A 23,140-nucleotide genomic window follows, 5' to 3' on the forward strand; every position below is an offset into this window, starting at 1 on the left:
TATCTATCTATCTATCTATCTATCTATCTATCTATCTATCTATCTATCTTCACCCCCTCCCTGAAAAAAAGCTTCCATTTTCACTGAGATTCTGCCATTCAATCAGTTGACCCTAGCCCTATTTAAAAGCTCTGTGCTACATTTAAAAATAATTTCTTTATGACTGTAGCTCCTTGTCCTTGTGTGCAATTGGTGGCATTTTTTTTTCTCATCAGAAGTAAACCTAGTAATGATAAAAAGAAACTGCTGGAAGGGCCACCCTTCTCTGTTGTAGTTTTAATAAGCAAATAGTTTTATTAATTCTTCGAGTTTTTACAACTATGTTGGTAAATTTTACCCCCAATTCTTTTTTTATTGGATATTGTATTTATTGACATTTCAGATGTCATACCCTTTCCCCATTTCCCCTCCCTGTGAACCCCCTATCCCACTCCCTCCTCCTTTATGCTTTTATACCATTTTAATTACATGCATGTATTAAGGTCAGGTATAAGTTGAGGGTCTAGCAATACAATAGATGCAAATAGTCAAGGAACAAGCAAGACGATAAACACCGATAGTCAAAGAACAAGTAAGGCAGTAAACAGAGTCCCGTGATCACTCCCATGATCACTATTTCTAAGGGTTTAGCAGGATGACCAAAATAACTGAGTCTAGTTCCCTGTCCTAGCCCAAAGTTATTTTCATGTCTGAAGCCTACTTCCTTGTCCTTGGCCAATGTCATATTCCTGCCAAGCAGCCCATTTCCCAATTCTATTTCTTACCTCCTTCCACAGATCCACTCCCCACCTCCCAAATCACTAACTTTGTGTTCTTTAAACATTTTAAAAATAACCTATTGACTACACTTGTGCTATTCGTATACTTCTTGATATGGGCCCATCTACTGGCGTATGGTCAGCCTACACAGTATAGGAGCCACATCCTTGAGGGAATCTGACCGTCTCTTCTCCAGAAGTTGTCAACTGTCCCACAGCTCCTCTGTTAGAGGTACAAACCTTGTGAATCCCTTCCCATCTCATGCTATGGTGTTATCTGGCTTGGTCTTGTGTAGTCAGCACCAGTGCCATGAGGTCAGGAACATAGTAGTCCTGTTATGCTTAGAAGTAGATGCTTTTTAGTTCTGGTCCCTCCTGATCTCTGGCTCTTATAATCTTTATGCCCCTGTCTTCTGTGATGGTCCCTAAATTTAGAGAAGATACTGTGATGTAGATGTTCTATTTGTGACTGAGCACTCAAAAGATGCTTGCCCTTGGGTCAGTTGTGAGTTTCTGTGTTAGCTGTCATGCCTTGGACAAAGAGACTTCTCTGATGAAGACTGAGAGATGCACTAATCTACAGAAAGACACTAATTCAGAAGCTAGCTTTGTTTCTATGTCCACTAAATAACATACTATTAGTAGGTTCAGCTCTGGGACCCATGAGCTCCCCAGCCATGGGTTCTTGGCCAGACTTACAGCACCAGGCATGAGTTTCTGTCACCCTTCTCTGACTTGCAGTTGTGACAGTGCCTTCCACAGAAAAGTCTGTAAAGTCTGTGTTTGTGTATTTGGAAACTAGAAAGGGTGGGGGCTTAGAGAGGAGGGTTTGGGAAGGTCAGTGGTTGTCTGAGACCTATTTTCGAAAAACTTTAGTAGCATTTATTCATTTAATGTGTGCATATGTTTGTATGTGTGCAAGTCAGAGGACAGTTTGCTGGAGTTTGTTCCCTTCTTCATCATGTGGGATCTGAGGATTGAACTCAGGTCATCTGGTATGGTAGCAAACATCTTTCCCCACTGAGTCATCTCACTGGGACCCTAGAGCTATTTTTGTGTAGAATGTATACTGTTTTTATTGTAAATCATCACATATGTGATTCTACAAGCATGAAAGCCTATTTATCTTAACAGAAAATTTTGCATAATAATTCTTTGGTATGGGGTGTTTGTTTGCTGCTTGATATGTCTTTTTCCTCTATGGCAAAGTCTTTCTACCGATGGTGTAGGGTTGACTTGAGTCACATCTTTTCTAAAGTATTGACAAGCTGTTTTCTAAAGACAGCTCCCACCTCATTCCTGCCTTTTGAGGATGTCTTTACCCTTAGAAGCTTCAGCTGGGGCTTTAATATTGAGGGAGGGGAGAAGACAGCCTCCTTGGATGTTGGTCATACCATCACGATGTTGCCAGCCCCACCCCATCTCTATACACTGCAAGTAGGACTGCTGGGTTTTACGCCTCCTATGACCAGCACATGAAATCCTGGAGAAGATGTCCTCAGCCACCTGACGATAAGTTACTGAGGAAAGTGAGATCTATGTGAGTGTGCAAATGGAGTGAGGTAATTGTGGGTCCAGGGCCCCATGCCTACTAATCTCTGCTGACTGATTTTTCTCTGTCCAAATAGGGATGACTTCACTTAACTGGAGTCTCTGCCTCCTGTGTTTTCTACTGTACTTTATCAAGATGTCCTTGCTGAGGCCCACTACCCTGTTGAAGCTTAAAACTTCATATCCCTTCAGGCCCCCTGTAGTTGGCCATGATATTTGTTAATCTTCTTGTTGCTGTGACAGAATACATGAGATAAAAATTTAAGGTAGAAAAGACTTATGTTGGCTTATGGTTTGAATGGGTCCAGTCCGTCAGGAGAGGACAAGGTTTGGTGGAGTTCACGGCCACTGAACCAAGAGGCTAGAATTCATCACACACTGGAGTTCAAGAAGCAGAATGCCAGCCAGAATGGGGACTCAGCTATAACCCACAGGCCTATATTTCAGCTGCCTGCATCCCCTAACCACGTCCCACCTTTAAAAGGTTTACAGTCTCCCTAAACAGTGGCACTGGCTGAGGACCACACATGAGCTTGGGGGAGTACTTCATATTCAAACCACAGTACTCATGATCAATTCTGATGTCTTAGATCCAGCGCAAGATCACTGGCTGGGCAGATGCCTAATAGTTACTCAATTAGCAATTAGAGGCAGCAGACGGGAAGACACCAGGCAACAGGAGCCATGGGCAGGACCATTTCTTTACCGAAATGGCTGGGTGAGTGGTCAGGAACTCTTTGCTATCTCTAGGTAGGAGATCTCAATTTGAGTTTCTCTTCATGAGGAGGACTAAAAGTTCATGGCTACCTTTTCCTGTGTGGTGGAATCGAGAGAGCCTTTGGGCAGTGCTCAGTGGAAGCATCTGGTTAATAAGGGCAAATGGAGAATCAGGGGAATTACCTATATATTTGAGTTCTAAGAGCTGCTATCATCTGGGGTTTTGGACAAAAACACACACTCCAAATAAAAAAAAAATATTTTAGCCTGCATCATCTGTTTCACAGCAAGATTTTACTTGAATGACCCAGACAGACTATATCAATTTTCTGCTTTCCTTTACTGTGGAAACTGGGCTGTTAGTGGTTACTTTAGAAATAAAAGGATGTACAACCCCCCTCTCCTCCCAAAAAACCCAAAAAACAAAAACCAAGGTTGTAACCTAGAAAAACTTCTAGAATTCATCGTTTGGTGTTTCTTAATAAAGCATACGACATGAAGAGGGAATGTGCATGCTGGCCCTCTCTCATTATTAATAAGGACATAGTGGATGACATGCTCGTGATGAAAGGATAGATTTTATTTTACATGTGGAAGTACGCATGTGAAGAAATGAGGAAGACACGCCGCTTCACTTGGAATGGTCCTGCAGAGATTCGATTGGCTCTGTATTTGCTTCAAATGTACCGTCTTCTACTTCTTCAGTTAAATCGCCCTTTTCTTTCTTTTTTTTTTTTTTTTTTTTTTGGTTTTTTGAGACAGGGTTTCTCTGTGTAGCTCTGGCTGTCCTGGAACTCACTCTGCAGACCAGGCTGGCCTCGAACTCAGAAATCCACCTGCCTCTGCCTCCCAAGTGTTGGGATTAAAGGCGTGCGCCACCACCGCCCGGCGAATCACCCTTTTCTTCTGTGTTGTTCATTATCCAGTTAGTCTAATACAGTTAAATATAGTCTAATTTGACAATTTTTTCCCTCAAAGGAGAGTTTTTGTCCCATGAAAAACACAGAATATTTTAAAACTATGGTTTGGTCTTGGCATATATGTATATGTATATGGGTATGTATATGTACACACACACATATATATATACATATATATGTATATATATGTATGTATATATATATATGTGTGTATATATATATATATATATATATTAATCTGTAGTGAACTCATGAGGAAGCTAAACTGCAGAACAACACCTAGTACAACATACACATCCATGTTTGTTGCCTGGGTGTGGTTCTGTGCGTTCTCAGAGGTTGCAGCCGAGGTCTATGGCATGGAGGCTTGACTTTGACCCCCCTGAAGTTGATGAATACTGGCTCTAGCCTGAGTATGTACACAGTCTCAGCCTCCCATGGTTTCTTTGCCTGCCAGTAGCAGCTCGCTCTGTGCTTTGAGCACCTGTCCTGACACGTTAGACACCTGCATCCATCTGGAAGACATTGCTGATGTTTTCATTCTTTTCCACTTAAGAAAGCATAGTCTAGAATGCAAAGGGGGCATTACAACTGTCCCTTAGGGACACACAGCCTCATATACATTTTTTTTTAACTAAATATTGACTTTTATTCTAACCATGAAAAGCATTTTACTGTTTTCACCCATTTAATTTTATGTCCACACACAATTTCATTTGATTCTTCCTTTTGCTTTCAGCCCACTCAATAAAGTGCCTTTTTAGATGCTCCAGTCACTTCAGATTTTGAGGTAAAAGAAAACATTTAAAACTAACTAGTTTCTGAGATATAATTTTGTTTTTTTTTTCTTTTTTTTTTTTTATTGGATGATTTATTTACATTTCCTATGTTGTCCCCTTACCCCATCCCCCACCCCCCCTCGGAACCCTCATATACATTTTAATATTACAAATCTGTATTTTAAATAAAAGGGCATAGAAGACCGGGGGAGAAGGCTCAATGGGTAAGACTGCTTGATCTGCAAGCATCAGGGCTTGAGTTCAAATCTCTAGCATCATGTAAAGATACTGGGCGTGGCTATATGTGCCTGTAATCCCAGCAAACGTACACACTACACACTATTTCTCTTTGTCTCTGTCTCTCTGTCTCTCTAAATGCTCACTGGCCAACTAGCCCAGCCAGCTTCCAGTTCACTGAGATACCTGTCTCAAGGAAGTGCTGTGGAGGGCAATAGAGAGGCACAGCGGAGTCTTGCTTTGGCGTCTGCACGCATGGGCAGAGGTGTGTACCCACAGACTTCCGGGTGCCTGTCCACTCATACGCATCCCCTCCACGACAAAGAAATAAGCTACAGTTGCTTCTGAATCTGATGGATGTTCTATTTCGAGAACTCCTGCCCTAGGTAATTTTCTTCTCTGGATTGATGCGCACTACTGATTCTAACAGGTAGCTAAATGCTATTTGAAAGCATGATTCATCCATCCTGACAAATCAAATAACGGAGGGATTCAATTAATTTAGAAGGATAAAAAACCACTTGGCTTTTAAAATGTTTGACTATTCAAAACATTTTGTTGACTCACTTGCCTTTCACAGGAAATCATAATAAAAACAAAGCTGGAGCCGTCTCTGACATGCTTAAGCTAGGTGATTATTCCTTCCCATAAATGAGTCGTATTAAGTTTAACGTTCATTAATTTGAAATAAAACATTTCAGATAGCTAAAATACTAACTAAAATACATCTTACGCTATGAAGTCTGGGGGAGTTAAATTCAGACACATTTGTGTATCTGAATTACTTTGGGGCCAAATTCTAGGGTGTAGAAAACTGAAGACAATTAAGACAACTTATTAAATCCTAGGGTATAGAAAACTGAAGACAATTAAGACAACTTATCATAAAGAATGTGTAGATCATCAGTCACGAGACACTTCACATCTTTTCTCCTCTCAGCCAATTCTGAGATGCAGTGTGCATGCATAGGGATCGAGACAGTGGCCAGAGGGGTCTCTTCTGGTCTTTTGCCTATTAACATTCTTACCTCTAGAAAAGTGTTCTTTCTCAGACTTATAGAATGGGAAAAGAAAAAAGAAAAACTAAGACATTAAAACAACAACCCAGCATTTAAAGCACATGTTACATAAAACACAACAGATTTTATGAGCTATTAAAATTTCAAAAGGTCTAAAAAGATTAGGGGTCTGTGGATCAGAGGTAATGTGTTTGGTCAGCACATCAAAGTTTTGTGTCTATCCCTAGTACCAAAAAAAGGAAAATAAATTTAAAATATTTCCAATCTCATATTATTACTTCAGCACTTCTGTCTCTGAGTTTTTTTAAAAAAAGAAAAACAAACAAAATAAGCTTTTTAAAAAGCCAGTCATGTTGGCTTACACCTGTAATTTTAGCACTTGGAAGACTGAGGCAGGAAGAATCCTAAGAGTTTTAAGACCAGTCTGAACTGCAGAGTGAGACCTAGTCTCAACAAAACAAAACAAAACAAAACAAAACAAAACAAAACAAAACAAAACAAAACAAAACAAAACAAAACACAAGATTAAAGCCCCAAAGCAAACAGGACTTGTAAATCACAGCAGGAAATGTCAAGCAGTTTATAGAAAGCTCATATACCTGAAGGATTTCAGAATCAGCTCAGGCTAAGCTGGTGTAGGTTTCCAAAATCAGGAGCCTCATTAATCACTGACAAGAACTGCTGAACTGCTCGCTGGCTTAGCTAGTTTGGTCAGTGAGTGAAAGAGAAACTATGAGAAGTGCTCACCTTAGAAACACCCTTACTCCCCTTCTTAGCTAATTTTGGGTGAGGAAAAAAATCTGTGTCAGAAAGAACGCTTTCTTACTTTATTTTTCCAAGTCAACATGCTTGTCTAGACTTTGCACTTTATTGCAAGGAAAGAGAAAATGGGTTGGATCACCTTAAAAAAAAAAGTCATAGCTAGCTTCACCCAGAGGCTTGTCCCTCTGCAAACATCTATCTGTAGGCAACCGCTGAGAAAGTTGGAATCAGGCCTGGCTGGAGAGAGAAAGGCCACCCCCTCCCCTATTATCCGGTGCAGAGTTTCCAATCCCAGTCAAGTGGTGGTGCTAGCTCTTTGCTTCTGAGTCTCTGCATTTCCTAATTTCATGGTCATAACAGCCTCCGAACGGATTCTACCAAAACCGAAAACACAAGGCTCCATGCTCCGCAGCCCTGTGACGCCAGGAGAGGCCAATGCCCCCTCCTCTGCCACTGTCTAGCATAAGAAGGCAGTCTCTGGGCGACATTCTTCTCAAGCAGGTACTTCTGTTTCTCTCCATTTCTTTACAGTCCCCCCCCCGCCCCCTTTGGCTATAATGTGCTACTGTGTGCAATCAGGCTGGAGTCTCAGAGTTCACTTCTGTGAAAATATGCCCATTTTTCTCTCGCTCACTGCTCCAGGGATATTTTATAAAGTTTCTGGCAAACGTTATCATGTTAAACCTGACCTTGGTCCCATGGAAATTCACTCCGGGAGCTATATTCAGCTGAGTCAGACACAGTTATCAGCTCTTAGTGCAGCACTGACAGGCTCTCTGCCTGTCTCAGATCGCGTCTCTTTATTGGTCCCAGGTCGAGCTACGGGATTCTGTATGGTTGAAACCTGTACGAGTTTAAAAAAGGTCCTGCTCGGACTTTACTTTGTACTTGTCTCAACGCGACCTCGTTTCTTAATCTTCGGTGCCGTGACTTATGTGAGCGTGATCTAAGCGACTGGAATAAGCCATCATTTGTTTCCTGAAGGCAGACGAAGTTTTCTGAAAAGCTACGCAATCTAGTAATGCATCTTGTCTTGGAGTTACCTCACAGTTGTAGGCGAGTTCTGAGTGCTGTGGGGTTGGTTCTCTCTAACCTGAGAATAACCATGGGTGACTGCTTCTTCTTCTTTTTCTTTTTTTCTTTTTTGAGACAGGGTGTTGTGCGAGTTAAGGACGGTGCCACAGAGCGTGTGCCCCTCGTCCGTGACGTGGTAGCTACAAAAGGCAGAAAAGGATACTTTCGTTTTGGCCACAGGAAAGCCACCCGTTTCCTGTAGTGGAAAGCCTCATGCTTGACCAAGAAGTTGCCAGTGTTTGTTCTCTCTGACTTGCCCAGAAAAGCCTAACTGGTTGAAATTTATTTTAAGTTTTTTTTAAAGTCTAATATAAGGGTTGGCTTTTATTAAGATAATGTTCAATCGTGAAATGAAGTACCACTCAAGTGTGCCAGATGTTTTAAAATTAGCTTCTTGGGCCAAATCTAATAGATTTACAAAGCACCTCCACACCCACGAGGATGATGGGAAATGTATTTGGTTTTGAATTTGAAAGACAATAATATATACAGAGAGAGCAGATGTTGGGGTACCAATTAAAAGTGTTTGAACTTATTTTTAAAAATGCCAGTAGGCTAGGAACTTCTGTGATCTTGGGGTCAGCACCTATCTGTAGTCACTAAAATTCTTGTCCTGTTTCTCAAAAAAGTGGGGTGGGGGACGCAAATGTTTGCCCTCATTTTGTTAATATCCAGAGAAGGCCCATTCAAGGCCCTACCTAGATATAATTCTGTAGAGGTTGGGTCCAGTCTTGTAGCGATTGGTGGATTTTTGTCATAGAAATTAGAAATAACACTGACATAGAGATGAGAGACAGGGCATATAGAAAAATTGGCAAAATATTGAATGTGTGTGCCAGGGTTATATTCATGAGTGGGAGGTGCTATTTTGATGCTTGAAAGGAGTTGTTCAGTTTTGTTGCTCATGACAGTAGAGGAAGAGAATAAAGCCCCAGAGTATTAAATTTGCAACAGTGACAAAGTCAGACAATTCTCCTTTCCTTCAATGATCTCTGCCTTTCATTCAGTTTAGGACTCAGAACCACCTACCTCCCGTCATTCTCAGATACATAAATTCCTATGCTCTACAGGCATTCCACGAGGTACTTGCTGGGCCTGCTTACACTGGTAGTTATCTCTGCCCTGTCTCAGTATGTCTCTGTATTTTTGGTCCAGTTGGTCAGATGCCTGCTTAAGATGAGACCATGGTTGAGCTGCAGTTTGTTCCATGGGTACAGGGAGGCTGTAGAGAAAAACAGACAAGAGAGAACACCATGCCTTTACTCTGCTAAAACACATAGGAGGTGTGGTCCTGTTCATCCGCCTCTGCCTGGGTTGATGGGGTGTTGTTTACTGAGAAAGAGATACCACCTATGAGACCCCTGCAAAGGGCCTAGCAAAGTATTTATTTGTGTGTGTGTGCACTTCATGCGTGTATGTGCACATACATGATGCATGTGTGTTCCACAGCAAACATGTGGAGGTCAGACTACACTTTGTGGGGTCACGTCTCTCCCATCTTCTCACTGGCTCTGGGAATTGAACTTAGGTAGCCAGGCTTGCCCAGCAAGCACTTTACAACTAAGCTGTCTCACTGGACCCCTAGATGTTCTTTTTAAAGGTTAGCACTTTACAGGTAGCTTTTGCTAAAGATGGTTATGATAACAGTGATTTTTTGTTTCTTTACCAACATTTCAATAGTCTTTTTCTAGATCAGCCTGGGTTCGGGTTAGCAAAACCGCATGCATCAATGAATGCTATGACTCTTTCGTGTGTGTGGTGTGTGTGTGTAGATGGAAGTGTGTGCATAGAGACAGCCTCCAAGCATGTGATGAAGCTTGCATGAGAGATGGGACTGGCAATGAGATGTTGGGAGAAGTCTGTCATCTCTTCTTTGAGGTGTCAATGTGTCACACTTGGGAGATATTCTCTGGTGTGAGATGAGATGTAGGTGAAGTCCTATTTTTTCCAGTGCCAAAAATATCAAGAGTCTTGTTGGTGACACAGCTGTCACTCCATTTTCTCCACTACAGTTTTCAGGAGTGTAATCTGGCTTTAGCCTCTCACTTAAACTCAACAATTCTCAATTCTTTGGAGGGTGTGGGCGGCATCTCTCTGCGGAGAGTGGACGTGAATGGGGCACAGTGGTCATGAAGACAACCACATGACCTTTTTGTTACTGTTCATCACAAGGAGATGAGGTGGGTGGAAAGGAGATGACAAGCCTGGGGGAAACCTCAAGTCGTACAAGGTTAGTCAATTTGCTAAGTGGTTGGTGGCCCTGGTAACTGTCCTCTGGAGTGGCATTCCAGGTTTTCTTTTTTAAAGATTTCTTGTTCCTTGGTACTTGCCGGAGCATTTACTTGTTAGGTGGCTATCAGTTGAACTCTCTAAATGGCTCTCCTTCCACACTTGCTTCAGAAGAGCCACCCTGGTCCTTCTGCAATGGGGGCCTACATGTTTGAGATTCCACCTACCTCTGCTGTTCACTTAAGTAGTCTCACTGGGATATTTAGTTTGATAGTTGTGATAAAGAAGTCCACAAGGAATTTTAAGTCTGCAGGATGGCATTCCTCCTTTGAACTCTGATTTTTATTTGCTACAATCAGTCATTCATTAGGATTTGCTTGATTATAAAACCTTACAAAGAAAGGGAACTTAGTAAAGCCGGTCCCATTGTGTAGCCAATAATCCATTTCTGCATCTTTTTTGTATAAAGCTATGCAACATCTGAGACTTTGGGAATCCCATTTGCATGAAATCTTGCTACTGGATACTTTGGCATCAAGTTTATTCAGAAAAGAGTATAGTTCTATTTGACTTACTTATTAAATTCTTAAGTTCGTTCAAGATCGAGCACACTGCAAAGCTCTACTGTGGCTCATTAAGCTCCGTTCTAAAGGGTCTGCTGCAGACCCTATTGGAAGCACCCTTGGTGCCAACAGTGGGCTTTGCTCAGGGTTGCATTGTGGTATTCTGGGAAGAGCATGGTACCTATCCATGTTAGATATTCAATGGATGTGTTTGAACATAATGCATTCTTTGTGTTCTAGATGACTATTTTTAAATTATCAAAAGTGGAGAGCTGGGCACATAATATGATGCATCATCACTATGGAATAACTATGACATATAGTAACTGAATAGAAAGTAATGTGTGCATTCGTAGAGATGAGCTCCATGATATGGGAGCACACAGAGAAGTTACTGCTGATCGGTACGGGGGAGTTTGGGACAGGAAATGACACTTGGCCTTGACCTAGAAGGATGGGTATGTTGCCCTGGGAAGATGTTAGGGGGTAGAAGATGCTAATCCAAGGTAAGGGACAATCACCTTGGGGAATCAGGAGTTGGTCTGACAGGAAGATAAGTAGGAAGTATGCAGGGACGTGTTAGCAGCCAATTAAGCCTGTGAAGTTAGATGTCACCTTAAGGACCTGGGACTTCATAGTGGGGGCATTAAAGAGGTTGAGGTTGCAATGAAATGAGGCCTTCTCTTCAGAGTCACTGTGTAGACTGAGGTTTCTAGTTGAAGAGTGAGGACATCAATTTGGAGATGATTGGACTAGCTCAGGAGAGGTGAACTGCTAATTTAAAGCGAACAACTTAAACTGGGCAATTTAGCAAATCTTTTAAGGACTCGCTTTTTGAATTATGATTATTTATGGGGGCGAAAAGACTTTGTCTCAAAAATGGCCATGGGATGGGAGTCAAAAGATATTACTGTAAAGTGAGCCTGGTGGTGCAAGCCTTCAATCCCAGCTACTCAGGGGGCTGAGGCAGGAGGATCACTAGTGGAAGGTCTACAGGGGTCATACAGTGAGTTCAACATCAGCTTTGAAATTTGGTAATCTCCTTCTCAAAAGAGTAAATTAGGAGAGGGTGAGGGATGTAGCTCAGTAGTAGAGGGTGTGTTTGGAACATGCAGGGTCCTGTGGTTAGTTTTCAGTAATGAACAGACAGACAGACAGACAGACAGACAGACAGACACATGCATTCTGGGTATTTTGCTATCTTCATAATTGAAGGATGGGTCTAGCCACTAACCGCCAAACAGGTGCTAGAAAGTTCCATTCAGGGATCGTTAGGGACTAAACAGCACACTTTATTATGTGCAAAATGTTTTCTCCCTGGGATATTTTTATGGCAAAATAATTGTATTTGGATAGAATTCATAAGAAAATTCATATGATGTAGATACTGCTGCAATTATTGTAATTTTCCATACTTGTCAAACATGTACCCAAACATGTACTTTACACAGAGTAGTTAAGCAAATCTTTGACTTTGGAGGCCTAATTCCCTAGCAAATGGGTGAAGGCATGGCACACTGGGTATGATCCCAGGATTGGTACCAAATCATGCCTCCGTACCTCCTGTCCTCAGCAACCTTCATTTGGAATAGGGAATTGAGACATTAGCATATATACCCCCTTGCCTGGGGGTACAAGATGGCTGATGTCGTGGGAGGCTCTCTTAGGGAAGGGAGCCTGCTACATCTCCTGCCACTACTGAAATGCTTCAGATTATTTGGAGCTGAGTCCAGTGACTTGAGGGCCAAAGAGGAGGGGTGGAAGGAGACTGTGCTGTTTCCCTTTCTCTTTTTTCTTGTCCTTTAAAGAAATAATGTACTATAAAAGGTTAGGGTGACAGCTACATTCAGTAATCTAATTTCAGTTACAATGAGTCCCATGCTGTGAGTGTCCCATGGCAGCTGATGCCTGGCTTTTCTGTTTTGAGCAAAGAGGTACAGGGAGAGGGTGACAGGGTGTCTCTCTGTCTGGAGGGACATTGCTCTTGTTGCTTTGGTGTCCTTCCCTCTGGTCCATTTTCAAACCTCACCAACCAAGCGAAGGGCTGCTTCAAATCTAGTATGCAACCAAAGCAAAAAGAAGATTCATAGAAAACTGTTTTCTAGGAAAAGCAAAAACCAGAAACCAAGAGTCCGCTCACTGTAGTGCTCCTGTTGCATAAGCAGGGTTCAAGTGCTGAGTATTAATCACTGAGAACAGTTCACAAATTATTTGTGTTAGGATGAGACAGGCCCTCAATCTCCTTCCTTCTCACTGTCTGGACTCACTCCATCTCACTCCTTCCACAGTGTCTAGAGTAGATTATTTGGAGCTGAGTCCAGTGACTTAGAGTAGAAAGGACATTTAAATGTGCCAATTTTCTCCTTGTGGGAAGCCTTGTTCATATGTTGAGCAAGGAGAGAGATTTATGTTGTTATACAGAAGAAGGCTGGGGTGGGGGTGGGGCTGTTTCCAAGGCCTTAATTTGTTCATAGGGAATGCTATCGTCCACCACCATTTATATTTGAGACTTGAACATGCCGGGCAGGTCGTAGAAGTAGAAAAGTGTGGCTAACAGCCTGCATTTGACTTCTTCATCCAGTTCTCCAGTTCAAAATTTATTACCTTTTTTTTTCTTTTTAATTTATCAAACCTATTCTCAGAGGAGAGGTATTTTATGTAACCACAAGGAAATATCTGTGAGGTCAAACCTTCAAGCAAAGAGCCAGTCAGAACACTTAGCATGTGAGGCTTAGATTTCAGGAGAAGAAAATTAATCAAGGAAACCCTTAAAGCTACAAAGAAGGCAAATCAGAAGCGTCTCTTATCGCTGGCAAGCTGAGGCCTTGAGTTCATATTAATTAAGTCATGTCAGAATTCACAATGAATCAAGCAGGGAATGTCGTATTCTGGTAACTTGGGAAGCTGGTGTCAGTCCTGACTGCCAGGATTTATGGCAGATTATATAATGGAATCCTGAGTTCTAAGACATCAAAGGGAAATTCTGGCTCTTTCCTCACACATTCTCTTAGGTCAAGCCTACCCAGCAACAAGTCAAGCAGAGGGTTGAGCAGGCAAGAGAGACGGCCAAACCCGATAATGCATAACCAGAAAGTTGCCGTGGAGGGAAAAAAAAAAACGTGGACTGAAGTGGGGTAAAGGATACCAGGCAACTTGGTCAACGTCCACAGTCCAGCTCTGCTGAGAGCAGCCAAATGCTGGCTTTGCATAGTTATTTGGAACCAGTCTAAAACACTAGGGAAGAAACAAAGTTTATTTCTAAGGTAGTTGCATGCTCGTGCAAATATTCTCCATATCAGTATCATCTGTGATTGTGTCTAACTCTGAGTATCTCCAGGGTGTGGTTTTCACTCTCTTACAGGCATGGGTAGACGTGGTGGAGGAAGCCCGTACCATCTGAGGGAACAACTGGGAAAGCTCTCTTTCACTTTCTCCCCTCTAACATACACACGTTCCCCACTGAAAAGGCTGATGCTTCCTGTCACTTGGGGTTCATCAAGTTTATATGTCTGTATTATCTTAATTTTAGTAGAACACAAGAAAGAAGAATATCAGCCTACAGGATAGGGTTTGAATTACTTTAGTTAACACACACACACACACACACACACACACACACACACACACACAGTGGCAGAATCAATATGGTGTTTTTTTTCTTCTGTTGGATACGGAAACCACAAACTATTTAATTTGAGCAGGTGTTTCCCAACCCAAAATTACAGCCATCAACCCCTTGTTCATTGTAAACCTGTCAGTGTGGAGTCATTCTCCAGTAGACTTCTCTCTCTCTTTCCCTTCCCCCCTCTCCCTCTCTCTCATTTTTCAAGACAAGGTTTCTCTGTATAGCCTTGGCTCTCTTGGAACTTACTTTGTAGACCAGGCTGGCCTTGAACTCACAGAGACCCGACTGTCTTTGCCTCCCTAGCGCTTTGATTAAAGTCGTGCACAGTCACCACCACCCATCTCACATGTTCTCCTTTAATTTGAAAAAAATTTTGTAAAAAAACCCACTGTTTCTTGTAATTAAAAAATAAATTAATTAGACAGATGGAGATTAGGAAGTTAAGCAAAAATTTCCCACCGTGTTGTAACCTGTACGTTTTCACAGTGACACAACACTTAAAAAAAAAGAACTGTGGGCCATTCCCTATCTGAACCCCCAGAAGCTCAGGTGAAATTTGAAATGGTTCCTGAACGTGATCATAATACATTGCAGACGTGTATGAGACTGTTAAAAATAAGCAGATTAACATATTTTGAAATTGGAATTGGTGACAACTTCCCAAGCCTGTGACTGTGATACTCTTAACAGCCATGGAGTATGCAAATAGGCAAATTGTATACTAAGTGAATTATTTAATCAATAAGGATTTTACTTAAGAATGATCAACGAAATATTTCTGAAGTACTTCTAAAAGGGCCTTTGAAATCGCTTGAAATAAAGTAACAATGCAAGCCCAAGTTCACAGCAAGGTCAGGAGTTTTCAGGTGAGGAGCTGTGTGTGGGGTGGTGGTGCTATGTCCCCCCCCCCCCGTGCTCTTTCACAGTGTCATGTGTTGGGCAAACCCATAAAGCACGGCTGGAGCAGGAGCACTCTGGGGATGAATGCTTGCTTTCAGATCCTGTGGGCAAGGAGGTTTTTATTCTAGTGGTAAAGATAGAAGGTGTCCCTGGAACCTGAGTTCATACAGTGGGTCCTGGCCTGTGCAAGGATCAACGTTACTAGTGAGATCAGTGGTGAAGCACTTATGTATTACTCAGATTGTGGTTTTACATGTGTTTGTGTGCTCTTGTTTCTATATTCTCATATGTGTGGGCTGACATGTATGTTTAGGGATATAAACTCCAGTGTTTACACTTGTATGGCAAATACTTTCTCCACTGAGCCATCTCTTCCATCCCACTTGTGTGTGTGTGTGTGTGTGTGTGTGTGTGTGTGTGTGTAGTGACACTTTTGGACTTTTGGTTTCACAAAAGAACCCAACCCAGAAATATTATAAGAAAGGCAGAAATATTGTAATGAAGTGTTTTGGTTTTAACCTCAGGTGTGGGATGTGGGGCTGTTTTGGATTGACCACAGCCACTGACCGTGTTCTAGCCGAGGCGTGGTTTTGCTAGCTGCAGATAGTTTCTTTCATTTCGTGACATTTGGAATTCCAGAAAGTTTTCAGAGTTTATATAAAGGCTAGGGTCCTGAGAGGTGGGATTTGTAGTTTTAGGTCATTCGGGGGGTTTGGCTGCAGTTTGTTAGTAGTTGGGCTCAAAGAAGAAATCAAAGAAAAGAAATTAAATTCAAGGATCTCTCTCTCTCTCTCTCTCTCTCTCTCTCTCTCTCTCTCTCTCTCTCTCTCTCTCTCTCATTTAGTGATGGGGTGAAGCATGGGGGAATAAAAGGTGGGAAAAAGAACAAATTACAAAGTAACAAAGCTACTTAAGTGACTGTGTGCCCCTGCATGCTTGTTCAGGTGTGCATGTATGTTCACATGGACACTGAGGACACAGCCAGTTGTGGTTCCTCAGGTTAGTCACTTTGGATTTTGAGTCAGGATATCTCATTGGCCTGTCACTTCACTCAGGGACCCATTCTCTCCATCCCCCCTGTTCTGCAATTACAAGACAGGTGCAACCATGGATTGTTTTATGTGGATTCTAGGGCCTAGAACTCAGGGCCTTACATTTGTAAGTCAGGTACTTTACTCCCGGGGTGATAACTCTGTGAGTGTGGTCAAGGGATTTGATGTGAGCTGGTTTGCAGAACACTGAGACCATAGCAATTTCAGACCACCTGCTTCATGTACCTAGGGGCTCAAAACAGGTTCACAAAGCAGTCATCTGATATTGTCCACATCCCTTCTTCCTCTCTGTTGAAAGACAAAAGGAAGAAGACAGCTGGAGAGACATAGGTACAAGCGTCTCTCAATGTAATTTGTATCTTAGCATTAGATCTCAGCTTGGCTCCTCAGAAAGGATGCAGATGCTGACCTCAGTGGAACTACTGAGAAATAGGTGTGGGCAAGCTATTTTCTCCTTTTTGGTTCTTGGCTTTTTCTTTGATACACAAAGCCTAATTGTATCTGAGTCTGGAGAATGACTTTCCAATGTATATTGATGAGCGTTCCATAAATGTTTCTTGAGTTGAAATTAAGAATATAATCTGATTTAATCGCCCACCCCACTGACGACACTGGGTAGTTGAGCTTTCTTTCAGTCTCCTTTGTCCACTTCTCCCCTTCCCTTCTCCCCTCTCCTCCCCTCTCTTCCTCCTCCTTTCCTCTTTCTCCACTCCTCATCCCCTCTGCCCCTCCCTTCCCCTCCCCCTTTCCCTTCCCCTCCACATCTTCCCCTTCTCTCTTTCCCTCTCTTCTTTTCCTTTCCCCCTCTTTCTTCTCGCCCTCCTTCCCCCTCCTGTTCTCTCTCTTCCTCACACCCCTTCCCCTACAATTTTCCTTCCCAGATGGGTATCAAATCCAGGGTCTGGCATACTCATGGAGGCTGCTCTACCACAGAGCCACGTCTCTCTCCAGGCTTGGCTGAAGCATCTTCACGTCTTTACCTGTTATCAGGGACTCACGGACTTACTTACAATACAGACTGCCAGCCCTGAATACAAATTCCCCACCCTCAATGTTTTTTAAAGCCTTTAAATTGTGTTTTTCCTCTCACAGCTTTGCAATAGCTGCTAGTAAGTAAAAAATCCCCTTCTTCGATGTTACGACCCTTTTCTTCTATTGCTAATTGAATGGTGTTGATAAGAAGCAACATGCGAATTTATGTTTAACCCTAAAATGGGGGACAGAGTTACATATTGCCTGTTGCCACCTAATAATGGCCTCTCAGTAATTAAGTACCTTCTCCACTGAACGCAGTTATTTAAAGGGACAGAGGAAGCTTTGTAAGAGAATGTACCCCATAGAAGCAGGCTGCCACTTCACATGTATTGTGGACACCACTCCTAGTGGGTTTTACTTAAAAGTTAGAACTGAAAATGTCTTACTGACTTCCAAATCCATTTCTCACTTCCTCCATAGAGCATTTTTGAACCAGTTCACAAACCTCTTGGAGAGCCAGGTCTATGTTACTACAAAAGGCCACACTGTCCCCACCACCAGCTGTGTTTATTTGCAGCTTTCGAATCCAGTAGCCGGCCATGTGATATAAAATATAGAAAGTTCTCTGGCTTGTAAATATCATGTTAACCTTCAAAGTGTTCAGAAGCACAGGAAATCTGAGTCAACAGAGTAGTATGTAAGTTTATTTTTATATAACCTGCCTGAACTGCAAGGGAGAGGTGGGGTGTGGACCCAGGCTTGCTTGCCAATCTGCTCTGCCAGTGAACTAAACCTGATCCCACTGAGAGCCAGCATGCCGGCTTCTTACTTGTGGAACTGGGCAGTTCGGGGGAAGCACTTTCAGGAAACCTTCTGTTGAGACTGTGTCTGTCCAACTGTGTAGGAAATGAAGGGTTCTAGCAAAGCTTTTACTCAGTGACTAGTCAAAATATTAGACGATTTTGCCAAGCCGGAGCTTAGTCACTATCCTCAGAACTGCTGCGGGACTTGTCAGGCAAGTCTTCAGAAGGTCTAGGTGATCAACTGTCCTCAGGCACAGGGACTTTTCTGAGCCCCTGCCTGCAAAGGACATGGCCGACCCAGGGCTGTTTAGGAGCACCTGCCCACTCCCCCACACCCCCAGCTCCTCTGGCTCATGAATTTAGGCAGTTATGGTTCTAATCCCGCCATGAGGAGTCTGCCCTCATGAGAATCTCTGTGGTGTTGTGGGGATGGCTGCCGGTTGGCGTTTCCAGGAAGACAGCGCCTGTAGCTATTTGCCAGCTCCGTGTTGGCAGCTGGTTTGATTCCTCTTTTGGATAGCAGGGAAAAGGATGATGAAGAAAAGGCAAAGGGGAGGGTTTGGCAAACACCTATGTCCTTCATCTTGATGGGGTTGTGCAAGGTAGGTTGCCAGCCTGGGAGATATGGAACCATACTGTTTTCAGTCTAGTTCTCTCCCTCCCCCTCCCCCTTCCTCTCCCCCTCTCCCTCCTCCTTTCTTCCTCTCTCCTTGTCCTCTCCTCTTGCTCCCCTCTTTCTCCTCTCTGGCCCTCTTCCCTTCCCTCTCCTGTCTTTCTTTCCCTCTTTCCCTTCCCCCTCTCTTCCTCCTTTCTCCCTTCTTCTCTTCTCCCTCATGTGTGTCCTATGAACATGTCTCTGGATATGTGTGTGTCAGTACCATACATATGCATGAGGAGGACACCTTGTTTTTTTGAGAGGAAGTCTCTCACTGAAAATGAAGCTCACTGTATTGGCTAGGATGGCTGGCCAATAGGCTCCAGGGGTCAGGTCACCTCTGCCTCTTAGTGCTGGAATTGTAGACACATACACACCTCTGCACGCACCCTTTGTGGGTGCTGGAGATGGGAACTCGTGTCTTGTGTGACAAGGCCTTTAGCCACAAAGCCATCTTCCCAGCCCTGTAGTTGTGTGTGTCTCTATGCGCGTGGGAGTCTCTGAGTTGCCTTCTATTTTTCTTCTTCTACTTTTGAAGACCTGGATTCAGAATTGATTCATTCAAGAAAGTGGGGCTGTTGCTAGGATTTTGATACAAGTCTGAAAACAAAAACAAACAAACAAACAAAAACAAACAAACAAACAAACCGAAGCTTGTCAGGACTCAGGATACCATTGAACTCATGTGCTTGAGTAACTGACATCTTTGTTCTGTCACCAGAACCGTCCCTTTTTGTGTTTGTTGAGGCTAAAAAATAACCAAGAGCTTCTCTCTCCCTCTCTCAAGTTCATTTAGCTGTTAATATTAAATTCTATTCTTAACTAGAAGTTCTGAAAGGCTGAACAATAACACTTGCAGTGTGTGTCAATACATGAGTGTAGAGCCCACATTCAGGTCTGTTTCCTCTCCACTCTTTTTAAAAGCCAGTTTCATATATATATATGAAAGTTCTTTAAAGTCCTGTTTTTCTCTTTGCTAGATGAACTGAGTTGTCAAATAGTTAACATCACAGTCAGGCTTTTGCTACGTTGACAAGTACTCCTAGAGAAAATTATTTTAAAGAAGGGGAACTTCAGTGACGCTCATGGTTTCAAACATCGCAGTCTTCTGTCCTACCGTGGGATGCTGGTGCTGAGGCAGAGAGAGGGCAAAGATGGTGGAATGGAGCAGAGATGCTCATCATGAGGCATGAAGGAAGCAGAGGAAGAGATACAGGAAGATGCGGGGGACAAAGCTTATCCTTCCTAGGCAGGTGTCCAGCTTTCTTCCAATGGGCTCCACATCCTAATCCCACCACTTCCCAGCAACCACTACATTGTGCCTCTAGCAATCAGTTAGTCCACTAGTGAGGACAGAGCCACCTCTAGCTAGTGCCACAACTGGGGACTAAGCCCTTAAACTATGAGCCCTGGATGGGTGCTTCATATCCCAACCACGACAGTATTCATCCATCACAAGATTCCCTAGTGCTCTGTGCTTTGCAGAGAGTAGCTTGCTTGGCCATTTTGCACAGCTCTCAGATAAGTGGCTGGGTACTGCATTGCCAGCACAGAAACTCAAGCTTCAGAGAGATCATGTAATTTCCTGCAGATGCCTCCTTGTGAATGAAGTACATGGCAAGGTTTGAACTTGGGAGGAACCCGCAGGATCTTGGCCATTGTAAATGGGGTTTAGGTTACGAGTGCAGACAATATTCTTAGTCTGCTGGAAGAAATAGAAACACTATGAGGAAAAGAAAAATCTTGTCCCTGGAAGTACTTATAGTTGATCTAAAAGGAGGGGCCTCAGATTTCCTGGTGAATTTGCATTCCTGTCTCTCTGCTGTGGGGCAGAGTTCTGTGATTTCCCCTCTCCTGGTTTAGAGCTTGTCCATTTGGGCTCTGAGTCGAAGCCTTCTTCATGAGGTTTATCCCAGGTCATCATCGTGAGTATAGTTTCCTGTCTATAGGAAATATTTAGTTGAGTTGACATACACGATATTTCTGTCTGCATCCATCTATCTATCTATCTATCTATCTATCTATCTATCTATCTATCTCTATTTATCTGTCTGTCTGTCTGTCTGTCTATCTGTCTGTCTATCCATCCATCCATCTATCATGTATCATATATCTATTGTCTACCCATTTTACTTAGCAGAAAGACCATTGCCTAGAATTTTCATTCATTAAATTCAATCCCATGCCAGCTTCTCTTATATTGGTGAAAATGTGTCACAGAATTTAGTCTCAAACCTGAGAAGCCAAGGAACCCTTTGACCAGGGTTGACTGTGGCCGTAGCTGAGTTTTGCTTCCCAGTGAACTGTGACACGGGTTACTGGAACACATTGTTTAGGGAAGTCCTGGACACATAGGAATTAAAGATGAAGATGACTCAGGTGTACAAGGGCTGCAGAGGGAAGGATGACTCACAAAATTGAAAACCACACACGACGAGGCAAGAACCGACTGGGGTATTAAATCTCGTGTTCCTGCCGGGCAGTGGTGGTGCTCGCCTTTAATCCCAGCACTTGGGAGGCAGAGGCAGGTGGATTTCTGAGTTCAAAGCCGTCCTGGTCTACAGAATGAGTTCCAGGACAGCCAGGGCAACACAGAGAAACTCTGTCTCAAAAAAACTAAAAAGCAAAGCAAAACAAAACAAAACAAAACAAAACAAAACAAAACAAAACAAAACAACCCTTGCATTCTTTTTCACTAACAAGCAAGCCGCCATTATGACTTGTAATTCTCCATTTGGGACACTTAGCAAGTATACTTCTATTCTTACTGGTACATATTTGCCATGATTTTTTTTCCCCAGGCTCTGATCATGTCCCTGAGTAAACTGAAACCCAGACAATGTATTCCGGGTATGGTTCCTGCTAGTCCTGCCTGTATGTCTGGTGGCAAGGGCAAGAGGCTTCTTTTGTTAATTTGTCACTAGCAGGGAACCAAAGAGCGCTTTGATGATGACTGATTGAACTAAAGATTGACTTTAGTTTATGTAATTTATTCTGGCTCAGGCAACAGCACCACACAGTTGAATATACTGGTTTTCTACTTTGTTGACCTGGCATGTAGGCATCAATAAGATATAGGCCAGAATGTTCTGTCTAGTCTGGAGCTCTGTGTATACAAATGGAAGTCTTAGTCATCTGGAGCTTTAGATGCCATGATGCTAGAAAAAGTCAGATGCTCTGTGATGGGCTCTGTTAAGACCATTTCTGGGGATAGCTCTGTCTCTTTTGCCTTCTTGCTACAGCTTCCAGCCATCGCTTTCGTCTCTAAACCATAATGCGCTCTTGTCCAGCAAAGGGTCAATGAGATTTTGCTTCTACTTGAGAATTGCAAGTCTCTACAGGATAGTGTTCTGAGGTACTTCATTCATACATGCAGAACACACTTTTCCGAATCACCGCAGCAACAGGGAAGGCTGTCTACTGCGCTTAAAGTAATGCCCTTGTCTGTGATCTTCTCTTTTAAATTTCACTGGGCAGTGCAAAAATGTGACAAGAATCCTTTAATTGAATCAACCAAGAAGCCAGGTCCTTCTGAGGGAAGAGTGGGAGAGAGGTGCAGGCCTGGAGGAGCTGCTGTTTACTTCGCTGGCGTCGTGTCCAGGTAGATTTGCTGGGATAAGAGCCAGAGTTTACAGGTTGTCCCAAGAGCACGCAGGGTCCCTTCCAAAGGCTTGTTTATCTTCCCACACTGCTGCTCTGTCTGTGCTTCAGCTGGAGTCCTTCCGACCCAGGAGGAACCACAAGAGCTTCCAGTTCAGAGTCCTCACTTACACTGTAAGAACTTGTGCCACCGGACGTGTGACAAATGATGAGAAAAGGCGTTGCTAGTTTTAGATCACGTCGGTCCGGGGACCCCTCTGAGAGCTGCCTACAGGTTCAGCCTCCGAATGCAACGCTTTGTGCTGGGCTCTGCAGGAGCCGTGGCAGCCTGGGGAACGATGGGCTTCCTCCACTTGTGTTTACTGGCCTGAGATACACTGTACAAGTGACCCAGAGGCCTGGTACTATTCTCTCAGGTTGAAGGAGCATCAGGGGAAGGTGGCGCCTCTGACCAATGAAATCACTGCTTTTCTCAGCCCCCCTATTTAGAAGTGATTATTACGCTTTTCTGACTGTAGGATCCTGGTTACGTGGAGCCAGTTTAGGAAAAAGAATGGAACTTGCCTATATTCTCACCAGCCACAGATAATCACAAAAACTTTAGTATATTTTATTTTAGCCCTTTCTTCATAATATGTATAGATAGGTATATATTTACATTATGCATACTGAATAACATAATAATGCTCTCATGTTTAGACAGTGTGTTAATAAAATAAGCTAATGAAACTCTAAGATACAACACGATTTTAATTTTTACATGTGACATAGAAAACATATAGATATGCAACATACCTGTAACATGAGTGCATGCAGACACAGGGCCATGTTGTGCACACTGAGATTATGTTGTATTCTGTAAACTTACCTCACAGTAGAATTTGTTTGCTTGCTTATGTATTTTCACAAGCTTGACTGTCT

General features: G+C 42.9%; 1 protein-coding gene across 1 annotated transcript in view; it reads left to right on the top strand.

Moving 5' to 3' along the window:
- Nucleotides 1-7,125: 7,125 nt before the first annotated feature.
- The window catches only part of Esr1 (estrogen receptor 1), a 352,705-nt gene continuing 336,690 nt past the window's right edge, over nucleotides 7,126-23,140 (top strand). Inside the window, exon 1 of the mRNA XM_028764359.1 lies at nucleotides 7,126-7,244. The gene's annotated coding sequence lies outside the window, so the exon portion shown is untranslated. The remainder of the gene's footprint in view (nucleotides 7,245-23,140) is intronic.

Source organism: Grammomys surdaster, unplaced genomic scaffold (assembly GCF_004785775.1).
Source record: "Grammomys surdaster isolate TR1022 unplaced genomic scaffold, NIH_TR_1.0 143, whole genome shotgun sequence".
In the NCBI taxonomy this organism is placed as follows: Eukaryota; Metazoa; Chordata; class Mammalia; order Rodentia; family Muridae; genus Grammomys; species Grammomys surdaster.